This window comes from Bufo gargarizans, chromosome 2 (assembly GCF_014858855.1).
Source record: "Bufo gargarizans isolate SCDJY-AF-19 chromosome 2, ASM1485885v1, whole genome shotgun sequence".
NCBI lineage: Eukaryota > Metazoa > Chordata > Amphibia > Anura > Bufonidae > Bufo > Bufo gargarizans.
The window spans coordinates 242,124,981-242,151,805 of NC_058081.1; the positions used below are offsets into that span (position 1 = coordinate 242,124,981).

Consider the following 26,825-nt stretch of genomic DNA (forward strand, 5'->3'; position numbering starts at 1 on the left):
CCAGACCTTGGGGGACCTGCGGAAGCAGCAGAGTCTGGAGTAGAAACATCCAGAGCCACCGTGTACAGGCGTGTGCAGGAAATGGGCTACAGGTGCCGCATTCCCCAGGTCAAGCCACTTTTGAACCAGAAACAGCGGCAGAAGCGCCTGACCTGGGCTACAGAGAAGCAGCACTGGACTGTTGCATGTCATTCGGAAATCAAGGTGCCAGAGTCTGGAGGAAGACTGGGGAGAGGGAAATGCCAAAATGCCTGAAGTCCAGTGTCAAGTACCCACAGTCAGTGATGGTCTGGGGGGCCATGTCAGCTGCTGGTGTTGGTCCACTGTGTTTTATCAAGGGCAGGGTCAATGCAGCTAGCTATCAGGAGATTTTGGAGCACTTCATGCTTCCATCTGCTGAAAAGCTTTATGGAGATGAAGATGTCATTTTTCAGCACGACCTGGCACCTGCTCACAGTGCCAAAACCACTGGTAAATGGTTTACTGACCATGGTATTACTGTGCTCAATTGGCCTGCCAACTCTCCTGACCTGAACCCCATAGAGAATCTGTGGGATATTGGGAAGAGAAAGTTGAGAGACGCAAGACCCAACACTCTGGATGAGCTTAAGGCCGCTATGTAAGCATCCTGGGCCTCCATAACACCTCAGCAGTGCCACAGGCTGATTGCCTCCATGCCACGCCGCATTGAAGCAGCCATTTCTGCAAAAGGATTCCCGACCAAGTATTGAGTGCAGAACTGAACATCATTATTTGAAGGTTGACTTTTTTTGTATTAAAAACACTTTTCTTTTATTGGTCGGATGAAATATGCTAATTTTTTTAGATAGGAATTTGGGGTTTTCCTGAGCTGTATGCCAAAATCATCAATATTAAAACAATAAAAGGCTTGAACTACTTCAGTTGGTGTGTAATGAATCTAAAATATATGAAAGTCTAATGTTTATCAATACATTACAGAAAATAATGAACTTTATCACAATATGCTAATTTTTTGAGAAGGACCTGTATATGAGGCAGTGAATGACGCCTTATTAAAAGCAAAAGAGGAATTACGTACACGCCTAACTAAAAACCAAATACAAGTTTTTGAAAGAAAACTTAATAGGAAGTTGGTTATCACACAAACAGAAATAAAAGAGAATAAGAAGGATACATTTTTGTGGGATAAAAATGACTATGAAACTGGGAGGGCATTTGATTGGGGAAGAAGGAGACAACGTAGGAGACGCCCACAAAGGAGAAATCGAATGGACGTTTGGACAACCGATTCTGATTCTAGTGCATCAGATGACCCTAATACATCAACTGAAAAAGGCTTTTGTTTCTGTGAAGGCTTGTCCGCATCAGCCCTGTGATGTCTGGATGTTTTTGCAAAGCAATAAAGAAAAAACTGCAACTGGTGAGTGCCGCTGATTTTGCTATTTTCATCTCTTTGTGGATTGGACTCTGTTTACAGTGTATTATAGCAGGCACCACCGAAAGCTGCATACTACCCCGGTTTACACAGAGGACGATTTATATGCTTATTATAGCGACGTTTTGGTGTAGTGCTGCCTGAATTGCTCTTTTTAGTGAATTGAAATCAGGGGGTTTGCTAAGCCTATAGGTCCTCCAGGGATTCCATATCTTTAGGAATTTCTCATGTTTTCTCTCTTCCCAACTTGCCAACGCCACTAGGCGGTACATCTGGTCTACTTTGTCTCTCCACTGTTCTATGGTGGGTGGATCCTTACTCAACCATTTCAGTGGGATTAATAGTCTCGCTGCCTGAATCAGGTGGGTAGCCAAATCCCCTTAAGGCTACTTTCACACTAGCGTTTTCACTGGATCCGGTAGGGTTCAGCAATAACGCTTCCGTTACTGATAATACAACCATCTGTATCTGTAACATAACCAAGACAGGTCCGTCATGAACTCCATTGAAAGTCAATAGGGAACGGATACTTTTTTTATTATGTCAGATTGTGACAGAGAAAACAGATCCGTACCCATTGACTTGCATTGTGGGTCATGACGGATCCATCATGCTTCGCATCCCATGACGGAAAGAAAACCGCAGCATGTGGTTTGATCTGCGGTATGAGAACGGAACGGTATGTATCTTAGAGCATTCCATCCTGTTAAGTTACGTTTTGTCCCCATTAACAATGAATGGTGACAAAACTGAGGTGTTTTCTTCCGGTATTGAGACCCTATGACGGATCTCAATACCGGAAAATATAAACACTAGTGTGAAAGTAGCCTTAGATGGTTGCCAAGAGGTCGTGGGTAACCAAAGGATAGCTTCTGCAGTCAAGGTAATAAGGAAGGGGGATATGCTATTGAGTGTGTGATCTCCAACCAAAAGGTTTATATTCTTGGGCAGAACCAGAAGAAGTGGCTCAGTGAGCCTTCTCCAGTCCCACATCTCCAGCATGTGCAGGAATATTGTAGGCCCCTTAAGTACATCTGCTTGGGGGTTTTGTACCATTGTGTCAATACTTTATAAGAGTGTTCCTGAACCCGTATGCATTGCGAGAACCCATGAGAGTGAGAATGTATACGCAGAATGTCAATTTGAAAAAAATCGATGCTCAATTCTGTGGCCCAGGTCTTTATGTATTGAGGGGTCACTTTGTTCCTTGGTGTCAACAGGGAGTGGTACAAAAGTGAAATAAATTTGGATCTGACCGTCCTCTTATGCATTAACTTTTCAACGTATCTCTTACCTCTCCCAATTGTTTACATAACAGCCTACCAGTAGATAGGAGTTCAGAGGTAGCTAGAAAATTACCTCGGGTGGAGGTGAAAAAAGCAGATTGAGGATCTCCTTCTGGGTTAGGCATTTCCCCAAGGAAATCTTCCAATATGTGGTCTCGGAACCTGTCCCATACCGGTGTGAGATCGGTCACCCCTGGTCTCACTAGAAAGGGAATCAGACCTGCCGGCATTGCAAGGGATGGGCTACTAAGCATGCCATAGTCTTTGTTTAGTGTTCTTACAACTGATATTGTTCCTCTAAGAAGAGGACTGTCCCCTATAGAGGCAGCAGAGACACCTCTCTGTTCTCCCGCTCTCTGTTCTCTCTGTTCGTGTGTGAGATGTCTTAGTTCCACTTCATTGCCTAGGACCCTATAATTGGGGACTTGAATTTGGAGCTATCTTTTCAAGTGGATCTCTCTATAAAAGTTGAGGACATCTGGGAGACCAAAGCCACCATTCTTCTACTCTAAAGTTCTGTACTTGTACTCTTTTTTTAAAGGTGTCCTCTGAAAATAATCTTATCACAGAAGCCCCTTTTCCACCTTATGGAACTGGTCTGACTTTTTGACTATACCCTGTTTTTTGTTTACCCACTAGCCAAAGTTGAAAATAGTACCTGGTATTGTTTTTTGGTACCTGATCTAAGGAGGTTTCAAGTGAGCCAAGCCAGTGCTATGAAGTAATATGATCACAATGCTGTCTAGTAATTGGCCAGAGAGAATCTTTACTACACTGCATCTTCATACGTAAAAGAGGGAGGTAAAGCCAGTACCATGCAGTGGAAAATTGGCTGGGTGCACCAGCGACCAGGTGTAATCTGTGGGGATACCTGGTAGTAATAGCTTGATTTTCCCTTTAGTGGTACCAGGGGGATATATGGCATTACACAGTGATCATTCTTATAAATGTCTGTGTAAAGCTGGACAGATCCTCCACAAAGACATTCCCTAAAAATGACTTTTTGTTAATACCTTTTTTTTTTTCTTTTTTTGATTGCTACAATATATCTTCAGAAAAATTCTGGAATGAAAAGAAGGGAAAGTGTATGATTCCAAAAGAAAGCACCAGAAAACTTGCAGGTGTGACTGCAACTCTTGCCCGAATTCTAGGGTATGAGCCAGACTTACGTCATGGCCCCTGGGGCTGCAGCACAGTTGATCTTTTTGGCTACAACTTAAAGGCTATGTACACCTTTGGGGACAATATTTGCATTATTGCATTGTATTCATTTTGAGCTAAAAATCTTTTTTCAATTTGTCTTTATTAAAAATATTGAACCCTTTGTCTGTACATAGCTGAGATGCTCTAATAGCAGCCTCTGGGTTTTCTCTTTTCCATCAGTTGGGGAGCTGACGGGCTCCTTATCTGCTCTCTGACCTTATAAACACTCATTATATCTCAGGTCTTATCTTACTGATAAGAACGTGGCTTAAATGTTTATGACCTTTTAGTATTTTAGAGAAGAGGTTTATTAGATGACCGGCAAAAAGTGACAGTACCAGTCACACAGTTAAAAAAAAAAAGTTAACCCTTTTTAATAAACGCCAATTAAAAGTATGATTTTTAGCCAAAAATGAGTAAAATGCAATCGCAAACAAAAATTGCCTCCAAAGGTGTACATAGCCTTTACAACAAATGATCTTCTCAAGCTGGGGTCTTCCACTACCTTCCTCTTCCCTTACCACTAGGGATGAGCGAACTCGAACTGTATAGTTCGGGTTCGTACCGAATTTTGGGGTGTCCGTGACACGGACCCGAACCCGGACATTTTCGTAAAAGTCCGGGTTCGGGTTCGGTGTTCGTCGCTTTCTTCGCGCTTTTGTGACGCTTTCTTGGCGCTTTTTGAAAGGCTGCAAAGCAGCCAATCAACAAGCGTCATACTACTTGCCCCAAGAGGCCATCACAGCCATGCCTACTATTGGCATGGCTGTGATTGGCCAGAGCACCATGTGACCCAGCCTCTATTTAAGCTGGAGTCACATAGCGCCGCCCGTCACTCTGCTCTGATTAGCGTAGGGAGAGGTTGCGGCTGCGACAGTAGGGCGAGATTAGGCAGATTAACTCCTCCAAAGGACTTGATTAACTGATCGATCTGCAGCTGTGGATCATTGAGCTGCTGATCCTCAATTGCTCACTGTTTTTAGGCTGCCCAGACCGTTTGTCAGTCACATTTTTCTGGGGTGATCGGCGGCCATTTTGTGTCTTGTGGTGCGCCAGCACAAGCTGCGACCAAGTGCATTTAACCCTCAATGGTGTGGTTGTTTTTTGGCTAAAGCCTACATCAGGGTGAAGCTGTCACACCAAGTGCATTTAACCAGCAATAGTCTGTTTATTTTTTGGCCATATACTACATCAGGGGCAAGCTGCGCCTGTCACCAAGTGCATTTAACCCTCAATGGTGCGTTTGTTTTTTGGCTAAAGCCTACATCAGGGTGAAGCTGTCACACCAAGTGCATTTAACCAGCAATAGTCTGTTTATTTTTTGGCCATATACTACATCAGGGGCAAGCTGCGCCCGTCACCAAGTGCATTTAACCCTCAGTAGTGTGGTTGGTCAAGCTATCACACCAAGTGCATTTAACCAGCAATAGTCTGTTCATTTTTTGGCCATATACTAAATCAGGGGCAAGCTGCGCCCGTCACCAAGTGCATTTAACCAGCAATAGTCTGTTCATTTTTTGGCCATATACTACATCAGGGGCAAGCTGCGCCCGTCACCAAGTGCATTTAACCCTCAGTAGTGTGGTTGGTCAAGCTGTGACACCAAGTGCATTTAACCAGCAATAGTCTGTTCATTTTTTGGCCATATACTACATCAGGGGCAAGCTGCGCCCATCACCAAGTGCATTTAACCAGCAATAGTGTGGTTATTTTTTGGCCATATCCCAGTCTAATTCTGTCACTAAATCCATACCGGTCACCCAGCGCCTAAATACTAGGCCTCAAATTTATATCCCGCTAAATCTCTCGTTACCGCTGTCCTGTTGTGGCTGGGAAAGTTATTTAGTGTCCGTCAAAGCACATTTTTTGTTCTGGGTTGAAATACAATTCCCAATTTAGCAATTTAAAAATTTAGTGGTTTCTGCTGTATCAGAGCTATTTGAAATCTATCCCTAAAAGGGTATATAATATTCAAGGTGCACATTGGGTCATTCAGAATAACTTCACACACACCCGCTACTGTGCATTTCCAAGTCTAATTCTGTCACTAAACCCATACCTGTCACCCAGCGCCTAAATACTAGGCCTCAAATTCATATCCAGCTAAATCTGTCGTTAGTGCTGTAGCTGGGCGAGTTATTTAGTGTCCGTTCAAGCACATTTCTTGTTCTGGGTTGAAATACAATTCCCAATTTAGCAATTTCATAATTTAGTGGTTTCTGCTATATCAGAGCTATTTGAAATCTATCCCTAAAAGGGTAGATCATTTTGAAGGTGCACATAGGGACATTCAGAATAACTTCACACACCCGCTACTGTGCATTTCCAAGTCTAATTCTGTCACTAAACCCATACCTGTCACCCAGCGCCTAAATACTAGGCCTCAAATTTATATCCAGCTAAATCTGTCCTTAGTGCTGTAGCTGGGCGAGTTATTTAGTGTCCGTTCAAGCACATTTCTTGTTCTGGGTTGAAATACAATTCCCAATTTAGCAATTTCATAATTTAGTGGTTTCTGCTATATCAGAGCTATTTGAAATCTATCCCTAAAAGGGTATATAATATTCAAGGTGCACATTGGGTCATTCAGAATAACTTCACACACACCCGCTACTGTGTATTTCCAAGTCTAATTCTGTCACTAAACCCATACCTGTCACCCAGCGCCTAAATACTAGGCCTCAAATTCATATCCAGCTAAATCTGTCGTTAGTGCTGTAGCTGGGCGAGTTATTTAGTGTCCGTTCAAGCACATTTCTTGTTCTGGGTTGAAATACAATTCCCAATTTAGCAATTTCATAATTTAGTGGTTTCTGCTATATCAGAGCTATTTGAAATCTATCCCTAAAAGGGTATATAATATTCAAGGTGCACATTGGGTCATTCAGAATAACTTCACACACACCCGCTACTGTGTATTTCTAAGTCTAATTCTGTCACTAAACCCATACCTGTCACCCAGCGCCTAAATACTAGGCCTCAAATTTATATCCTGCTAAATCTCTCGTTAACGCTGTCCTGTTGTGGCTGGGAAAGTTATTTAGTGTCCGTCAAAGCACATTTTTTGTTCTGGGTTGAAATACAATTCCCAATTTAGCAATTTCATAATTTAGTGGTTTCTGCTATATCAGAGCTATTTGAAATCTATCCCTAAAAGGGTATATAATATTCAAGGTGCACATTGGGTCATTCAGAATAACTTCACACACACACGCTTCTGTGCATTTCCAAGTCTAATTCTGTCACTAAATCCATACCGGTCACCCAGCGCCTAAATACTAGGCCTCAAATTTATATCCTGCTAAATCTCTCGTTAACGCTGTCCTGTTGTGGCTGGGAAAGTTATTTAGTGTCCGTCAAAGCACATTTTTTGTTCTGGGTTGAAATACAATTCCCAATTTAGCAATTTCATAATTTAGTGGTTTCTGCTATATCAGAGCTATTTGAAATCTATCCCTAAAAGGGTATATAATATTCAAGGTGCACATTGGGTCATTCAGAATAACTTCACACACACACGCTTCTGTGCATTTCCAAGTCTAATTCTGTCACTAAATCCATACCGGTCACCCAGCGCCTAAATACTAGGCCTCAAATTTATATCCCGCTGAATTTGAATACAATACATTGGGCCAAATAATATATTTGTTGTTGTGGTGAACCATAACAATGAGAAAAACATCTAGTAAGGGACGCGGACGTGGACATGGTCGTGGTGGTGTTAGTGGACCCTCTGGTGCTGGGAGAGGACGTGGCCGTTCTGCCACATCCACACGTCCTAGTGTACCAACTACCTCAGGTCCCAGTAGCCGCCAGAATTTACAGCGATATATGGTGGGGCCCAATGCCGTTCTAAGGATGGTAAGGCCTGAGCAGGTACAGGCATTAGTCAATTGGGTGGCCGACAGTGGATCCAGCACGTTCACATTATCTCCCACCCAGTCTTCTGCAGAAAGCGCACAGATGGCGCCTGAAAACCAACCCCATCAGTCTGTCACATCACCCCCATGCATACCAGGGAAACTGTCTCAGCCTCAAGTTATGCAGCAGTCTCTTATGCTGTTTGAAGACTCCGCTGGCAGGGTTTCCCAAGGGCATCCACCTAGCCCTTCCCCAGCGGTGAAAGACATAGAATGCACTGACGCACAACCACTTATGTTTCCTGATGATGAGGACATGGGAATACCACCTCAGCATGTCTCTGATGATGACGAAACACAGGTGCCAACTGCTGCGTCTTTCTGCAGTGTGCAGACTGAACAGGAGGTCAGGGATCAAGACTGGGTGGAAGACGATGCAGGGGACGATGAGGTCCTAGACCCCACATGGAATGAAGGTCGTGCCACTGACTTTCACAGTTCGGAGGAAGAGGCAGTGGTGAGACCGAGCCAACAGCGTAGCAAAAGAGGGAGCAGTGGGCAAAAGCAGAACACCCGCCGCCAAGAGACTCCGCCTGCTACTGACCGCCGCCATCTGGGACCGAGCACCCCAAAGGCAGCTTCAAGGAGTTCCCTGGCATGGCACTTCTTCAAACAATGTGCTGACGACAAGACCCGAGTGGTTTGCACGCTGTGCCATCAGAGCCTGAAGCGAGGCATTAACGTTCTGAACCTGAGCACAACCTGCATGACCAGGCACCTGCATGCAAAGCATGAACTGCAGTGGAGTAAACACCTTAAAACCAAGGAAGTCACTCAGGCTCCCCCTGCTACCTCTTCTGCTGCTGCCGCCTCGGCCTCTTCCTCCGCCTCTGGAGGAACGTTGGCACCTGCCGCCCAGCAAACAGGGGATGTACCACCAACACCACCACCACCACCTCCGTCACCAAGCGTCTCAACCATGTCACACGCCAGCGTTCAGCTCTCCATCTCACAAACATTTGATAGAAAGCGTAAATTCCCACCTAGCCACCCTCGATCCCTGGCCCTGAATGCCAGCATTTCTAAACTACTGGCCTATGAAATGCTGTCATTTAGGCTGGTGGACACAGACAGCTTCAAACAGCTCATGTCGCTTGCTGTCCCACAGTATGTTGTTCCCAGCCGGCACTACTTCTCCAAGAGAGCCGTGCCTTCCCTGCACAACCAAGTATCCGATAAAATCAAGTGTGCACTGCGCAACGCCATCTGTAGCAAGGTCCACCTAACCACAGATACGTGGACCAGTAAGCACGGCCAGGGACGCTATATCTCCCTAACTGCACACTGGGTAAATGTAGTGGCAGCTGGGCCCCAGGCGGAGAGCTGTTTGGCGCACGTCCTTCCGCCGCCAAGGATCGCAGGGCAACATTCTTTGCCTCCTGTTGCCACCTCCTCCTTCTCGGCTTCCTCCTCCTCTTCTTCCACCTGCTCATCCAGTCAGCCACACACCTTCACCACCAACTTCAGCACAGCCCGGGGTAAACGTCAGCAGGCCATTCTGAAACTCATATGTTTGGGGGACAGGCCCCACACCGCACAGGAGTTGTGGCGGGGTATTGAACAACAGACCGACGAGTGGTTGCTGCCGGTGAGCCTCAAGCCCGGCCTGGTGGTGTGTGATAATGGGCGAAATCTCGTTGCAGCTCTGGGACTAGCCAATTTGACGCACATCCCTTGCTTGGCGCATGTGCTGAATTTGGTGGTGCAGAAGTTCATTCACAACTACCCCGACATGTCAGAGCTGCTGCATAAAGTGCGGGCCGTCTGTTCGCGCTTCCGGCGTTCACATCCTGCTGCTGCTCGCCTGTCTGCGCTACAGCGTAACTTCGGCCTTCCCGCTCACCGCCTCATATGCGACGTGCCCACCAGGTGGAACTCCACCTTGCACATGCTGGACAGACTGTGCGAGCAGCAGCAGGCCATAGTGGAGTTTCAGCTGCAGCACGCACGGGTCAGTCGCACTACAGAACAGCACCACTTCACCACCAATGACTGGGCCTCCATGCGAGACCTGTGTGCCCTGTTGCGCTGTTTCGAGTACTCCACCAACATGGCCAGTGGCGATGACACCGTTATCAGCGTTACAATACCACTTCTATGTCTCCTTGAGAAAACACTTAGGGCGATGATGGAAGAGGAGGTGGCCCAGGAGGAGGAGGAGGAGGAGGAGGAGGAAGAGGGGTCATTTTTAGCACTTTCAGGCCAGTCTCTTCGAAGTGACTCAGAGGGAGGTTTTTGGCAACAGCAGAGGCCAGGTACAAATGTGGCCAGCCAGGGCCCACTACTGGAGGACGAGGAGGACGAGGATGAGGAGGAGGTGGAGGAGGATGAGGATGAAGCATGGTCACAGCGGGGTGGCACCCAACGCAGCTCGGGTCCATCACTGGTGCGTGGCTGGGGGGAAAGGCAGGACGATGACGATACGCCTCCCACAGAGGACAGCTTGTCCTTACCCCTGGGCAGCCTGGCACACATGAGCGACTACATGCTGCAGTGCCTGCGCAACGACAGCAGAGTTGCCCACATTTTAACCTGTGCGGACTACTGGGTTGCCACCCTGCTGGATCCACGCTACAAAGACAATGTGCCCACCTTACTTCCTGCACTGGAGCGTGATAGGAAGATGCGCGAGTACAAGCGCACGTTGGTAGACGCGCTACTGAGAGCATTCCCAAATGTCACAGGGGAACAAGTGGAAGCCCAAGGCCAAGGCAGAGGAGGAGCAAGAGGTCGCCAAGGCAGCTGTGTCACGGCCAGCTCCTCTGAGGGCAGGGTTAGCATGGCAGAGATGTGGAAAACTTTTGTCAACACGCCACAGCTAACTGCACCACCACCTGATACGCAACGTGTTACCAGGAGGCAACATTTCACTAACATGGTGGAACAGTACGTGTGCACACCAATCCACGTACTGACTGATGGTTCGGCCCCATTCAACTTCTGGGTCTCTAAATTGTCCACGTGGCCAGAGCTAGCCTTTTATGCCTTGGAGGTGCTGGCCTGCCCGGCAGCCAGCGTTTTGTCTGAACGTGTATTCAGCACGGCAGGGGGCGTCATTACAGACAAACGCAGCCGCCTGTCTACAGCCAATGTGGACAAGCTGACGTTCATAAAAATGAACCAGGCATGGATCCCACAGGACCTGTCCGTCCCTTGTCCAGATTAGACATTAACTACCTCCCCATAACCATATATTATTGGACTCCAGGGCACTTCCTCATTCAATCCTATTTTTATTTTCATTTTACCATTATATTGCGAGGCTACCCAAAGTTGAATGAACCTCTCCTCTGCCTGTGTGCTAGGCCTAAATATATGCCAATGGACTGTTGCAGTGGTGGCTGACATGAAGCCTGATTCTCTGCTATGACATGCAGACTAATTCTCTGCTGACATGAAGCCAGATTGTCTGTTACGGGACCTCTCTCCTCTGCCTGGGTGCTGGGCCTAAATTTATGACAATGGACTGTTGCAGTGGTGGCTGACGTGAAGCCTGATTCTCTGCTATGACATGCAGACTGATTCTCTGCTGACATGAAGCCAGATTGTCTGTTACGGGACCTCTCTGCTCTGCCTGTGTGCTAGGCCTAAATATATGCCAATGGACTGTTGCAGTGGTGGGTGACGTGAAGCCTCATTCTCTGCTATGACATGCAGACTGATTCTCTGCTGACATGAAGCCAGATCGTCTGTTACGGGACCTCTCTGCTCTGCCTGTGTGCTAGGCCTAAATATATGCCAATGGACTGTTGCAGTGGTGGGTGACGTGAAGCCTCATTCTCTGCTATGACATGCAGACTGATTCTCTGCTGTCATGAAGCCAGATTGTCTGTTACGGGACCTCTCTGCTCTGCCTGTGTGCTAGGCCTAAATATATGCCAATGGACTGTTGCAGTGGTGGGTGACGTGAAGCCTCATTCTCTGCTATGACATGCAGACTGATTCTCTGCTGACATGAAGCCAGATTGTCTGTTACGGGACCTCTCTCCTCTGCCTGTGTGCTAGGCCTAAATATATGCCAATGGACTGTTGCAGTGGTGGGTGACGTGAAGCCTCATTCTCTGCTATGACATGCAGACTGATTCTCTGCTGACATGAAGCCAGATCGTCTGTTACGGGACCTCTCTGCTCTGCCTGTGTGCTAGGCCTAAATATATGCCAATGGACTGTTGCAGTGGTGGGTGACGTGAAGCCTCATTCTCTGCTATGACATGCAGACTGATTCTCTGCTGACATGAAGCCAGATTGTCTGTTACGGGACCTCTCTCCTCTGCCTGTGTGCTAGGCCTAAATATATGCCAATTGACTGTTGCAGTGGTGGCTGACGTGAAGCCTCATTCTCTGCTATGACATGCAGACTAATTCTCTGCTGACATGAAGCCAGATTGTCTGTTACGGGACCTCTCTCCTCTGCCTGGGTGCTGGGCCTAAATTTATGACAATGGACTGTTGCAGTGGTGGCTGACGTGAAGCCTGATTCTCTGCTATGACATGCAGACTGATTCTCTGCTGACATGAAGCCAGATTCTCTGTTACGGGACCTCTCTCCTCTGCCTGTGTGTGTGCTGGGCCTAAATATATGCCAATGGACTGTTGCAGTGGTGGCTGACGTGAAGTCTCATTCTCTGCTATGACATGCAGACTGATTCTCTGCTGACATGAAGCCAGATTCTCTGTTACGGGACCTCTCTCCTCTGCCTGTGTGTGTGCTGGGCCTAAATATATGCCAATGGACTGTTGCAGTGGTGGCTGACGTGAAGCCTCATTCTCTGCTATGACATGCAGACTAATTCTCTGCTGACATGAAGACAGATTCTCTGTTACGGGACCTCCCTCCTCTGCCTGGGTGCTGGGCCTAAATATATGCCAATGGACTGTTGCAGTGGTGGCTGACGTGAAGCCTCATTCTCTGCTATGACATGCAGACTAATTCTCTGCTGACATGAAGACAGATTCTCTGTTACGGGACCTCCCTCCTCTGCCTGGGTGCTGGGCCTAAATATATGCCAATGGACTGTTGCAGTGGTGGCTGACGTGAAGCCTCATTCTCTGCTATGACATGCAGACTGATTCTCTGCTGACATGAAGACAGATTCTCTGTTACGGGACCTCTCTCCTCTGCCTGTGTGTGTGCTGGGCCTAAATATATGCCAATGGACTGTTGCAGTGGTGGCTGACGTGAAGCCTCATTCTCTGCTATGACATGCAGACTGATTCTCTGCTGACATGAAGCCAGATTCTCTGTTACGGGACCTCTCTCCTCTGCCTGTGTGTGTGCTGGGCCTAAATATATGCCAATGGACTGTTGCAGTGGTGGCTGACGTGAAGCCTCATTCTCTGCTATGACATGCAGACTGATTCTCTGCTGACATGAAGCCAGATTCTCTGTTACGGGACCTCTCTCCTCTGCCTGTGTGTGTGCTGGGCCTAAATATATGCCAATGGACTGTTGCAGTGGTGGCTGACGTGAAGCCTCATTCTCTGCTATGACATGCAGACTAATTCTCTGCTGACATGAAGACAGATTCTCTGTTACGGGACCTCTCTCCTCTGCCTGTGTGTGTGCTGGGCCTAAATATATGCCAATGGACTGTTGCAGTGGTGGCTGACGTGAAGCCTCATTCTCTGCTATGACATGCAGACTGATTCTCTGCTGACATGAAGCCAGATTCTCTGTTACGGGACCTCTCTCCTCTGCCTGTGTGTGTGCTGGGCCTAAATATATGCCAATGGACTGTTGCAGTGGTGGCTGACGTGAAGCCTCATTCTCTGCTATGACATGCAGACTGATTCTCTGCTGACATGAAGCCAGATTCTCTGTTACGGGACCTCTCTCCTCTGCCTGTGTGTGTGCTGGGCCTAAATATATGCCAATGGACTGTTGCAGTGGTGGCTGACGTGAAGCCTCATTCTCTGCTATGACATGCAGACTGATTCTCTGCTGTCATGAAGCCAGATTGTCTGTTACGGGACCTCTCTGCTCTGCCTGTGTGCTAGGCCTAAATATATGCCAATGGACTGTTGCAGTGGTGGGTGACGTGAAGCCTCATTCTCTGCTATGACATGCAGACTGATTCTCTGCTGACATGAAGCCAGATTGTCTGTTACGGGACCTCTCTCCTCTGCCTGTGTGCTAGGCCTAAATATATGCCAATGGACTGTTGCAGTGGTGGGTGACGTGAAGCCTCATTCTCTGCTATGACATGCAGACTGATTCTCTGCTGACATGAAGCCAGATCGTCTGTTACGGGACCTCTCTGCTCTGCCTGTGTGCTAGGCCTAAATATATGCCAATGGACTGTTGCAGTGGTGGGTGACGTGAAGCCTCATTCTCTGCTATGACATGCAGACTGATTCTCTGCTGACATGAAGCCAGATTGTCTGTTACGGGACCTCTCTCCTCTGCCTGTGTGCTAGGCCTAAATATATGCCAATTGACTGTTGCAGTGGTGGCTGACGTGAAGCCTCATTCTCTGCTATGACATGCAGACTAATTCTCTGCTGACATGAAGCCAGATTGTCTGTTACGGGACCTCTCTCCTCTGCCTGGGTGCTGGGCCTAAATTTATGACAATGGACTGTTGCAGTGGTGGCTGACGTGAAGCCTGATTCTCTGCTATGACATGCAGACTGATTCTCTGCTGACATGAAGCCAGATTCTCTGTTACGGGACCTCTCTCCTCTGCCTGTGTGTGTGCTGGGCCTAAATATATGCCAATGGACTGTTGCAGTGGTGGCTGACGTGAAGTCTCATTCTCTGCTATGACATGCAGACTGATTCTCTGCTGACATGAAGCCAGATTCTCTGTTACGGGACCTCTCTCCTCTGCCTGTGTGTGTGCTGGGCCTAAATATATGCCAATGGACTGTTGCAGTGGTGGCTGACGTGAAGCCTCATTCTCTGCTATGACATGCAGACTAATTCTCTGCTGACATGAAGACAGATTCTCTGTTACGGGACCTCCCTCCTCTGCCTGGGTGCTGGGCCTAAATATATGCCAATGGACTGTTGCAGTGGTGGCTGACGTGAAGCCTCATTCTCTGCTATGACATGCAGACTAATTCTCTGCTGACATGAAGACAGATTCTCTGTTACGGGACCTCCCTCCTCTGCCTGGGTGCTGGGCCTAAATATATGCCAATGGACTGTTGCAGTGGTGGCTGACGTGAAGCCTCATTCTCTGCTATGACATGCAGACTGATTCTCTGCTGACATGAAGACAGATTCTCTGTTACGGGACCTCTCTCCTCTGCCTGTGTGTGTGCTGGGCCTAAATATATGCCAATGGACTGTTGCAGTGGTGGCTGACGTGAAGCCTCATTCTCTGCTATGACATGCAGACTGATTCTCTGCTGACATGAAGCCAGATTCTCTGTTACGGGACCTCTCTCCTCTGCCTGTGTGTGTGCTGGGCCTAAATATATGCCAATGGACTGTTGCAGTGGTGGCTGACGTGAAGCCTCATTCTCTGCTATGACATGCAGACTGATTCTCTGCTGACATGAAGCCAGATTCTCTGTTACGGGACCTCTCTCCTCTGCCTGTGTGTGTGCTGGGCCTAAATATATGCCAATGGACTGTTGCAGTGGTGGCTGACGTGAAGCCTCATTCTCTGCTATGACATGCAGACTAATTCTCTGCTGACATGAAGACAGATTCTCTGTTACGGGACCTCTCTCCTCTGCCTGTGTGTGTGCTGGGCCTAAATATATGCCAATGGACTGTTGCAGTGGTGGCTGACGTGAAGCCTCATTCTCTGCTATGACATGCAGACTGATTCTCTGCTGACATGAAGCCAGATTCTCTGTTACGGGACCTCTCTCCTCTGCCTGTGTGTGTGCTGGGCCTAAATATATGCCAATGGACTGTTGCAGTGGTGGCTGACGTGAAGCCTCATTCTCTGCTATGACATGCAGACTGATTCTCTGCTGACATGAAGCCAGATTCTCTGTTACGGGACCTCTCTCCTCTGCCTGTGTGTGTGCTGGGCCTAAATATATGCCAATGGACTGTTGCAGTGGTGGCTGACGTGAAGCCTCATTCTCTGCTATGACATGCAGACTAATTCTCTGCTGACATGAAGACAGATTCTCTGTTACAGGACCTCCCTCCTCTGCCTGGGTGCTGGGCCTAAATATATGCCAATGGACTGTTGCAGTGGTGGCTGACGTGAAGCCTCATTCTCTGCTATGACATGCAGACTAATTCTCTGCTGACATGAAGACAGATTCTCTGTTACGGGACCTCTCTCCTCTGCCTGGGTGCCGGGGCCTAAATATCTGAGAATGGACTGTTCCAGTGGTGGGTGACGGGAAGCCAGATTCTCTGCTATGGAACCTCTCTCCAATTGATTTTGGTTAATTTTTATTTATTTAATTTTTATTTTAATTCATTTCCCTATCCACATTTGTTTGCAGGGGATTTACCTACATGTTGCTGCCTTTTGCAGCCCTCTAGCTCTTTCCTGGGCTGTTTTACAGCCTTTTTAGTGCCTAAAAGTTCGGGTCCCCATTGACTTCAATGGGGTTCGGGTTCGGGACGAAGTTCGGATCGGGTTTGGATCCCGAACCCGAACATTTCCGGGATGTTCGGCCGAACTTCTCGAACCCGAACATCCAGGTGTTCGCTCAACTCTACTTACCACTATTGGGAGGCAGAGGAAACAGTCTTGATAGGCAAGAATCGAGGTTTACTCCAGCTGTTCCACTCTGGTAGTAGCTGAGATGCCTACAACAGTGGTTGCAAGCCTCGGTGCCTGGCTTATAAACAAACCAGGGGCATTGCTAGGGTCTGAAAACATCCAGGGCACAAGCAAACTGTATCACGCCCCGTGAAGCCACGCCCCCACCCACACCGCCTAGTGGGAGGAGCGGGTGCGTGACGTCACTGAGCGAACGCCGCCCGCACTGCATGTTTCCGGAGCCCAGTGTGTAAGATAGTAATCAGATTGTTGTATTTCTAGTTCAGATGGCGAGCTAGGAGGATTCAACAGATTTTTTTTCTCTGCACAGCAGGTAAAAGGGAGGATATAGGAAACTATAGTTTTGTCTGCTGCGTCAGAGAAAATTTCTGCTTGTTAAAAGAACATTTTTTGCTCCATTTGTGTAAGGATAAGCTAACAGTTTTTCTGTTGTATAGTTTTTGGTGGATCTGTGTTGATTGTATGGAGGTTGTATGATGCGAGTGTGTGCTGAATAGTACAGGGAATTGTGTTTTTTTGTAACTTCCTAACTTTTATGTTACTGTGATTTTGTAAGAGGCAATCTTATAGAGGTTTATAGAGGCAGCCATTGGTTTTAGTGTGTGTATGACCATGTGCTTGTCGGCCATCTTAGTTAGTTTGCTATGGAGTCGATTTGATTGCTTTTGCCTGAAATGTTAGTTTTGTCGAATAGTTATCTTGTCCTTTTGTAACCATTCTATGTACAGTTTGATTTGATAAGTTTTGTGCTGGATATCGGTTTAGTGTTCGGTTATGGTATAGCGCAGTGACCAGTCTGATACAGGAACCATTGTGTGAACATTAGTTGAAGCAGAGAGATACGGCTAGGAAGCAAAAGGTATTTGTAACCTTAAGCAAGCGCCAATACTGGAGGAAGGCATTCTTACCAAGGATTTAAGCCAGCGAATAGGCATCCGGGCCTTGGGATCCAGCCAGCTAGAATAGCTGTGGGGATAGAGCAGCATAGCACTGCCAAGCATTAATTATATACCCTCCACGTATCTTGCAAGATTGCAACCTGCTGTGATATCAACCTGCTGTGCTTTAGGAACTATAAAGGACTGCATTAACCTCTTCTGTACCTGATGTATAAAGTTAGACTGTTAAGTAAAGCAACGTTTGGTTCACTATACCACCTGTGTACCTCACTTATTCCAACTACAAACCGGTGTGCCACCGTCACAGGCACTGGCGTCACGAACCTTAAAGGGACCTTGCCCCAGGCACTCAAAATACCAGTAACATCCAGGGCACCTCATCCACCATCAGGCCTGGTCCCTACATACCGAGTGTGCCCCAGAGGAACCGTGTCTACCTCTCCTTCACTGCCACATGCCTGCCCAGGGTTCTCCAATACAGTGAGCAACCCTCGTTTGCCCATAACCGTGACCTCACTTCGCTATACCCTGCAGGTCTGGCGTGTTGCATAAATTGGCGTCACGAACAGGATACGAACATTCCTGCGCCATTGCGGATACAAAAACTGTGTGCTGTTTTATTGCCTTAAAGTGACAAGCCCTAATTGCTTTATTGAAAATTGCTGGGCCAAAGTGAACTGTGATAATTGCAGTGTGAAGATTGTATTATCTGGACTGTTTGCTGCCGATTTAAGTCACCGCTTGCTGTCAGTGAATAGACAGCCATATTGCCCACTTAACCTGATTGGATTACAAGTGCACCTCGTGGAACTGTTTGGCGCGAAAAAGAGGACTTTGGCGTGAAAAGAACCAGGCGGAGCCATCGCCCAGCCAACAAGGAAGAAGAACGCCGCCCTGTCTGGAGGAGAAGGTGCCGCCTACCTGAGTCCCGGAGTTACGAGAGGCCGCGCCCATCTGCTGACGTGGTACGCAGGACGTCCGACACCCGTAGCTGCGCATCTCGCGAGACCTGGAGCGAGCACCACCGGAGTAAGTACAGACTTTAAAAACTTTTGCCGGCTTCTCCGCTTACCTTACCGGAAGCTTCCCGACCCCTGCCAGGGCACCGGAGGGACCCCCGCTAGTAACCAAAGACTTGTCTGAAAAAAAAAAAGTTACTGCCGCTCCGGTCCACTCCGCTACATATAAAGGGCCATACCCACCTAGCAACGCCATGTCCGCAGCTGAGGAAATCGGACAGGCAGCCCCAGTCGTGCCTGCCGAAGTACCCGCAGCCGACTCTAGGGCCCCTGCCGCCGCGGCACCGCCCAGCCTGATGCCGCTAACCATGCCGTACTATTTCGGGGCCCCCTGGTTCCCACGTTACTCAGGGGAAGCCCACAAGTTAAAAGACTTCAGGGAGCAGATACTGGCCTTGTTCCGGCTTTATCCCATAACTGCTGAACAACAAATGGAGATCCTCCTAGCCCAGTTAGAAGGGGCCGCCCGCAGGGAAGTAATGTCTTGGCCCCGTTCTGAGAAGAGTAGCCTGGAACAGATCTTTGAACGCTTGGGCACCACATTTGAGGCCAGAACGGTGTCAGAAGTTAAAATGCGTTTCTTCAGCAGAAAGCAGTAGCCTGGAGAGTCGCTCCGCGAATTTGCCCTGTCCTTACAAGAGACACTGAGAGCTGTAGTCCAAGTGGATCCTAAAGAAGCTGAGGACCAGGACCGGACTCTTAGAGAGCAATTCATTGCGGGCATCGGTACTGAACATTTAAAGGGCCAGCTACGCATGTTGTAAGCTCAACACCCCCACTGTACATTTCTGGACTTTAAGGAATTGGCCATCAGTATACTAGGCCAGAACCCTGCTCCAGGGCCAGCGGCCTTCCCTGAACCTCAGGCTTGCCAACCAAAGACTGTTAATGTGGGGCCTGCAGGAGTCAGTCAGGCCACCCAGGCTCCGGTCACAGATGTGGTGGCCGCATTAATGGAGCAAGTGAACCATCTTACTCTAAGCTTGGAGAAGGTGTGTAAGAAAATAGAGGAGTGGGAGAGACCTCTGCTACTGGAAGATGAAGGTCCTTTTCCTCCAAGGCTCCCACCTGCATATGGAGATGTATATCCAAAAGAGCCTGATGGGCGACCGAAGTACCAGCCCAGAAGTAGAAAACAGCCTGTCTGCCACCACTGCAAGAAATATGGACATACTGAATCAAGGTGCTGGCAGTTAAACGGGCAACCCCTGAGGCAGAGGACAGCCCCTCGGGAGGTAGAAAAGTAGGTCCAAAAGATCCAAGCTGGATGCTTAAGTATGTAGGATCCCGTCCAAAAATTAATATATGTATCAACGGGATACCCTTTGAAGCCCTGTTGGACACTGGGTCACAGGTCACCACCATTCAACGGCCTGCCTTTGACAAGTTCTGGGATCCAAGTCTCCTCACCCAGCCACCAGAGTCCTGGCTAGATATCATCGCTAGCAACGGTAAGCCAGTGAAAGTGCATGGGTATTGGGAACCTACCCTTCAGGTGGGAGAAGCCACCCTGCCACAGCAAGGCGTGATTGTGGTACAAGCAGGAGATAAAGGAGGACACCCTGTGATCTTAGGGACTAATGTTCTTAAAAATTGTTACTCCGAAGTGCTTGAAGCATTGAATCAAACCATATCTTCAGCCTCACCTGCTTCCAGAAGAGTTATTCAAAAGACTATTAGTGTGCTGTGTGCTCAACAAAGGTTCGCCAACAAGAAAGGAGAGATTTGTACTGTCCGGATCCGGGATAACCGACCGGTAATTTTGCCTCCAAATTCCCAGATCATCCTGTGGTGCCGTGCTGTATAAGGATCCAGGGCCAGGACTATCAAGCCCTAGTGGAACCTATTCCCATTGAAGATCATCCCTTCGTACGGACAGCCAAGAGCCTGGTGACCGTGTCTCAAGGTAAAGTGCCTGTTCGTTTAATCAACTTTGGTGATCATCCCGTTACTCTCTTTAAACACTGCTCCGTTGCTCAGCTTTTCCAGGTGTCTTTCCAGGATGTGATCCGTCTGCCTGCCGCGGGGGCGTTCCAGACCACACAGAGCAGCAGCACCCCAACGGCATCCTGGTGGGAAGAACTACATGTGGGGAACGAATCCACCCCAAAGGAGCAAATAGAGGGAGTCCTGAAGCTGGTGAAGGAGCACCACCAGGCTTTCAGGAAACACTCCACGGACTATGGAGAGGTCAGTGTAATCAAACACACCATACCCACTGGCTCTCACCCTCCTATTAAGTAGAGGCACAGACCCATACCACCTACTACCTATCAGTCTGTGAAAGAGATGATACAAGAGATGAAAGACTGTAATATAATCCGGGACAGTCATAGTCCTTGGGCTGCGCCCCTAGTACTTGTTCGGAAAAAAGATGGCAGCATAAGGTTCTGCGTGGATTACAGGAAAATTAATCAAATCACCCACAAAGATGTGTACCCCTTGCCACTCATTGAAGAGTCCTTGACTGCCCTAGGGTCATCAGCCTATTTCTCCACCTTGGACTTAACCAGTGGGTACTGGCAGGTACCCATGGCCCCAGAAGATCGAGAAAAGACTGCTTTCACTACACCTATGGGCCTGTTTGAATTCAATTATATGCCGTTTGGACTGTGTAACGCTCCAGGAACGTTCCAGAGGCTGATGGAACGTTGTTTAGGCCATAGGAATTTTGAGACGGTACTATTATACCTGGATGACGTCATTATATACTCCAAGACGTATGAGGACCATTTAAAGCACCTGGGTGAGGTGTTTCAAGTTCTTACCAAATATGGCCTGAAAAATCAAGCCATCCAAGTGCCACCTGCTGAAACCAGCCGTCAAATATCTCGGGCACGTTGTCAGTGCCGAAGGAGTACAGCCTGATCCCGATAAACTTGCTGCTGAATTACAGTTCTTTCAAGCTGGAGTTTCTGGCCTTAGTGTGGGCTGTGACCGAAAAGTTTAAGGACTATCTCGCTGCCACACCATTTGTTGCCTTCACGGATAATAATCCCCTGGCGCATCTGAATACAGCCAAATTAGGGGCACTGGAGCAAAGATGGGCCTCCCGCCTTGCCAACTATGACTTTACTGTGAAATACCGGGCAGGCCGCTCCAATGATAACGCTGATGCACTGTCGCGACTCCCCACTACAGAAGCCCCAGATGAACCAAAAGATGCCTGGGAAGAGGTGGAGATGCCAGCGTTCTACAATAAATTTACCCAGCAGGATAATATCCGTACTGAAGGCTCCCGTGCTGCTGATCCTTCCTCATCAGATGGTCCTGAGTCCAGAGGCGATCAAGAAAGATGGATTAAGCTTCAGTCCGAAAGTAGAGTCCTCGGTGAACTGCTTGACTTCCTTACCAGTGGGAAAATCCCTGAAAGGATCCGCAGGAAGAGTGCAGACCCAGAACTAGTGAGACTGTGGAGACATCGCCACCAACTATTCCTTCAAAGAGGCCTGTTGCTCAGAAGGAGTCTGGATCCAGTGTCCTGTGATAGAGTTTATCAAATTCTCCTGCCACGTCGGGATGCCAGCCTGGTACTGGACATGTACCACAACCAGTCCGGACACTTCGGTGTGCAAAAGACTGAGGCCACCATACGGAGAAGATTCTATTGGATTGGGATGAGAGAGGATATCGAAAAATGGTGCCGAGAATGCACTGCCTGTGCTGTGGGGCGAACTGTACGCCATGACCAGAGGGCGCCTCTCCATCCTATTGTAAGTACAGCTCCTTTAGAACTTGTCGCTATTGACCATGTGAAGTTGGAGCCGAGTCGTTCTGGGTATACGTATGCCATGACTATAATTGATCATTTCACCAAGTTTGTCGTAGCAGTGCCTGTGAAAGACCTGACAGCCAAGACCACAGCGGAGGCGTTCTGGAAGCATTTCCTGTTGCCCTACGGCTGCCCAGAAAGGATCCTCACCGATCAAGGGTCTGCGTTTGAGTCACAGCTGTTCCATGAGATGTGCCTGCTGCACAACTGCCAGAAAGTCCGGACCACCGCCTATCATCCGCAAGGTAACGGACTCTGTGAAAAAAATGAATAAGACTCTCATTGAAATGCTGAGAGCAGTACCCCCTGATACGAGGGGTGATTGGCCTACTCTGTTGCCCCAACTTATGTACACTTATAACAACACCATCCATTGTTCCACCGGTTACACCCCATTCTATCTGATGTTTGGGCGACAAGGGAGATTACCTGCGGATCACTCCCTGGGGGTACAAGTGCCGGATGTGATCAACCCACTGCCCAAGACTGATTGGGTAGTGGAGCACCAAAGGCGTCTTCTTAATGCCAAGGAGATCGTGCAAGAACGCATGGAAACTGTCCGGGAACGCCAGCAAAACGAATATAACCAGACTGCCCATGCGGAACCCCTGGCTCTTGGAGACAAGGTGTGGTTGAAAAACAACCACCGGACCAGCAAATTGGACAGCAAATGGGAAAGGATTCCCTACCTTATTACTGCCATACCCAATGCTGCTGCCCACATTTACCAGGTCTCCAGAGAAGGAAAAGGTCCCCAAGTTGTTCACAGGAACCTCCTCAAGCCCTGTATAGAAGGAGAACCAGCGGCAGAGGAGTTGGAGCCTGAGCCTTCCGAGGAAGAGTTGCCGGCTTCACCTATGGACCCTATGCAGGCTGTGGAGAACTTGATCCATGACAAAGAGCCGCTCCACTGGGCCCTCACGCCTTGGTTGAATTTATTGGTTCCTGCTCCTGTTCCTGTTAGCCCTCAGCCTCAGGACACCTTACCCCAGAGTGCTCCTGAAGAAGCTCCAGAGGCGATGGGCTCCTCTGACATTTCTGAAGCCAGGCAGGAAGAATCTCTGCCAGTAAGGAGGTCCACCCGTTCTACCAGAGGGCATCCACATGTGAGGTTTGGGGACTACATTATGGGCCCAGGTAGCCCCTCACGGGAAACCCCTGTTTAACCTTTGCAAGCCTGGGTATGGACTCATGTGATTCTTTGAGCCTCCAAGGACTTATGTTTATTTACATTTATATGAACTATCCTGGTTATTTGATATGCTGTGCAAGGTCAGCGCCCCTGTTCCCTTACATGATCCTGAGAGAAGAGAACGACGCCCCTTGTCACCACTCCTTTCAGTGATCCTATTTGTCAACTGTTATATTGTTAATGTGGTGAAATACTGTTATATGCATGTTCTCGCCTGTCCTTCAGGTTGCCGCTTCCAGATGGCGGACCCTCCATGTTGCACCGAGGACAGGCAACGTCATAGCGTGGGGGTATGTAGTGTCCCACTAGGTAAAGGTGGGCGCTACACAAGTTAATGTGTTTCATTGCATTGAATGTCATGTGCATGTTCTTCCCTGTGTTATCTGGGTGTCAGGCCTGTCAGGGTGTAGTTTAGCCTCCCAGACAGTAGAGGGAGCTAGAGAGCCCTAGATATATATAGGAAGGCCCATACAGGGGAGGGTAGTTCATTCCAGGGGACTAGAGGACTTACCTCGTCAGCCTGAAGCTCCTGAGGCTAAGGATAGCTCAGTTGAGATACCCCAGTAGTAGGACAGCACCTCCTGGGAGCAACCTGCAGTCACCTGTCAGCTGAAGCAGAGAGATACGGCTAGGAAGCAAAAGGTATTTGTAACCTTAAGCAAGCGCCAATACTGGAGGAAGGCATTCTTACCAAGGATTTAAGCCAGCGAATAGGCATCCGGGCCTTGGGATCCAGCCAGCTAGAATAGCTGTGGGGATAGAGCAGCATAGCACTGCCAAGCATTAATTATATACCCTCCACGTATCTTGCAAGATTGCAACCTGCTGTGATATCAACCTGCTGTGCTTTAGGAACTATAAAGGACTGCATTAACCTCTTCTGTACCTGATGTATAAAGTTGGACTGTTAAGTAAAGCAACGTTTGGTTCACTATACCACCTGTGTACCTCACTTATTCCAACTACAAACCGGTGTGCCACCGTCACAGGCACTGGCGTCACGAACCTTAAAGGGACCTTGCCCCAGGCACTCAAAATACCAGTAACATCCAGGGCACCTCATCCACCATCAGGCCTGGTCCCTACATACAGAGTGTGCCCCAGAGGAACCGTGTCTACCTCTCCTTCACTGCCACATGCCTGCCCAGGGTTCTCCAATACAGTGAGCAACCCTCGTTTGCCGATAACCGTGACCTCACTTCGCTATACCCTGCAGGTCTGGCGTGTTGCAGATCATAGTAACTTTATCTGGCATTGATCACTGAGCAAGGCTGGATAAAGTTCACTCCAGTGGTAATGTTAGATTATTGTATACATGTGTTTGTTAGCTTGCTATGTTATTCTAAATGCTTGTCTTCCTATGTCATCACTTCCTGTACGTCATCACTTCCTGTATCCTTGTCTTGGGCCAGCCCCTTTTACACCTTTTGTTTAGTCAATAAAGGACGGACACTGAGCAGGACGGGAGGGAATGCTCAGGAAAATTCAATCAAGATGGTAACAAGTGGGTCTGTCTCTGACTGCAGATGATAGGTATGGATTTATCTTTTTCCTTACACAAACTTTGATGCGAGCTGATTACACTGTTAATTTTTCTAAAACAGATTATTACAGATTTCTATTTCAAGATGAACACTGATTTAAAGTTAAGTTCCTGCAGGATATGGATTAGGATGGTGGGGCCAGTGTAGAGTAGTGCTGCGCAGCGTAGGAGAGTCAGAGCAGCCGGCCCTGCCAGTATAACATTCGGGGCACTGGTCAAAACATCTGGGGCTCAAGCCCCGAATGTTTGGACCTACTGACGCCCCTGAAACAAAGATTAGTTTAGTTAAAAATTTTCGATATAGCAGCTCACCCCAATCAACTCGTGGACTAAGGTGCTCTTGTTCCAGGGCTATCGCACAGCCTTACCAGGAGAGACAGATTTTAAAGAGAAAGATGGAACAGGCACTCTAACATCCGGAATAGCATAGAAAACAGATTTATTCAAATGGAAAGATTGCTAAAAACATAAGCAATTAAGATCACTATAAAATATAAAATGTAATACTACAAGTTATAACACAGTAGAAATATTCTATAAAAACTAGTAGCTAGAGATGTGACCATAGACCCTAAGCTGGTTGTGTTCTAGCACACGTCTCTCAGGTCTAGTTGAACATGCGGGTAAATGGATAATAGCAACAAACAATGGTGATGGCATCCAATGCGGCAAGAGGATGCTACAAGTCCCTCAAAACCATATCACATGGTACACATACACTCACCTAAAGAATTATTAGGAACACCTGTTCTATTTCTCATTAATGCGATTATCTAGTCAACCAATCACATGGCAGTTGCTTCAATGCATGTAGGGTTGTGGTCCTGGTCAAGACAATCTCCTGAACTCCAAACTGAATGTCAGAATGGGAAAGAAAGGTGATTTAAGCAATTTTGAGCGTTGCATGGTTGTTGGTGCCAGACGGGCCGGTATTTCACAATCTGCTCAGTTACTTGTATTTTCACGCACAACTATTTCTAGGGTTTACAAAGAATGGTGTGAAAAGGGAAAAACATCCAGTATGCGGCAGTCCTGTGGGCGAAAATGCCTTGTTGATGCTAGAGGTCAGAGGAGAATGGTCCGACTGATTCAAGCTGATAGAAGAGCAACGTTGACTGAAATAACCACTCGTTACAACTTAGGTATGCAGCAAAGCATTTGTGAAGCCACAACACGCACAATCTTGAGGCGGATGGGCTACAACAGCTGAAGACCCCACCGGGTACCACTCATCTCCACTACAAATAGGAAAAAGAGGCTACAATTTGCACGAGCTCACCAAAATTGGACTGTTGAAGACTGGAAAAATGTTGCCTGGTCTGATGAGTCTCGATTTCTGTTGAGACATTCAAATGGTAGAGTCCAAATTTGGCGTAAACAGAATGAGAACATGTATCCATCATGCCTTGTTACCACTGTGCAGGCTGGTGGTGGTGGTGTAATGGTGTGGGGGATGTTTTCTGGGCACACTTTAGGCCCCTTAGTGCCAATTGGCCATCGTTTAAATGCCACGGGCTACCTGAGCATTGTTTCTGACCTTGTCCATCACTTCATGACCACCATGTACCCATCCTCTGATGGCTACTTCCAGCAGAATAATGCACCATGTCACAAAGCTCAAATCATTTCAAATTGGTTTCTTGAACATGACAATGAGTTCACTGTACTAAAATGGCCCCCCACAGTCACCAGATCTCAACCCAATAGAGCATCTTTGGGATGTGGTGGAACGAGAGCTTCGTGCCCTGGATGTGCATCCCTCAAATCTCCATCAACTGCAAGATGCTATCCTATCAATATGGGCCAACATTTCTAAAGAATGCTATCAGCACCTTGTTGAATCAATGCCACGTAGAATTAAGGCAGTTCTGA

General features: G+C 47.9%; 1 pseudogene; it reads left to right on the top strand.

The window, feature by feature from the left end:
• Positions 1 to 1,173: 1,173 nt before the first annotated feature.
• The window catches only part of LOC122925808, a 42,339-nt pseudogene continuing 16,687 nt past the window's right edge, over positions 1,174 to 26,825 (top strand).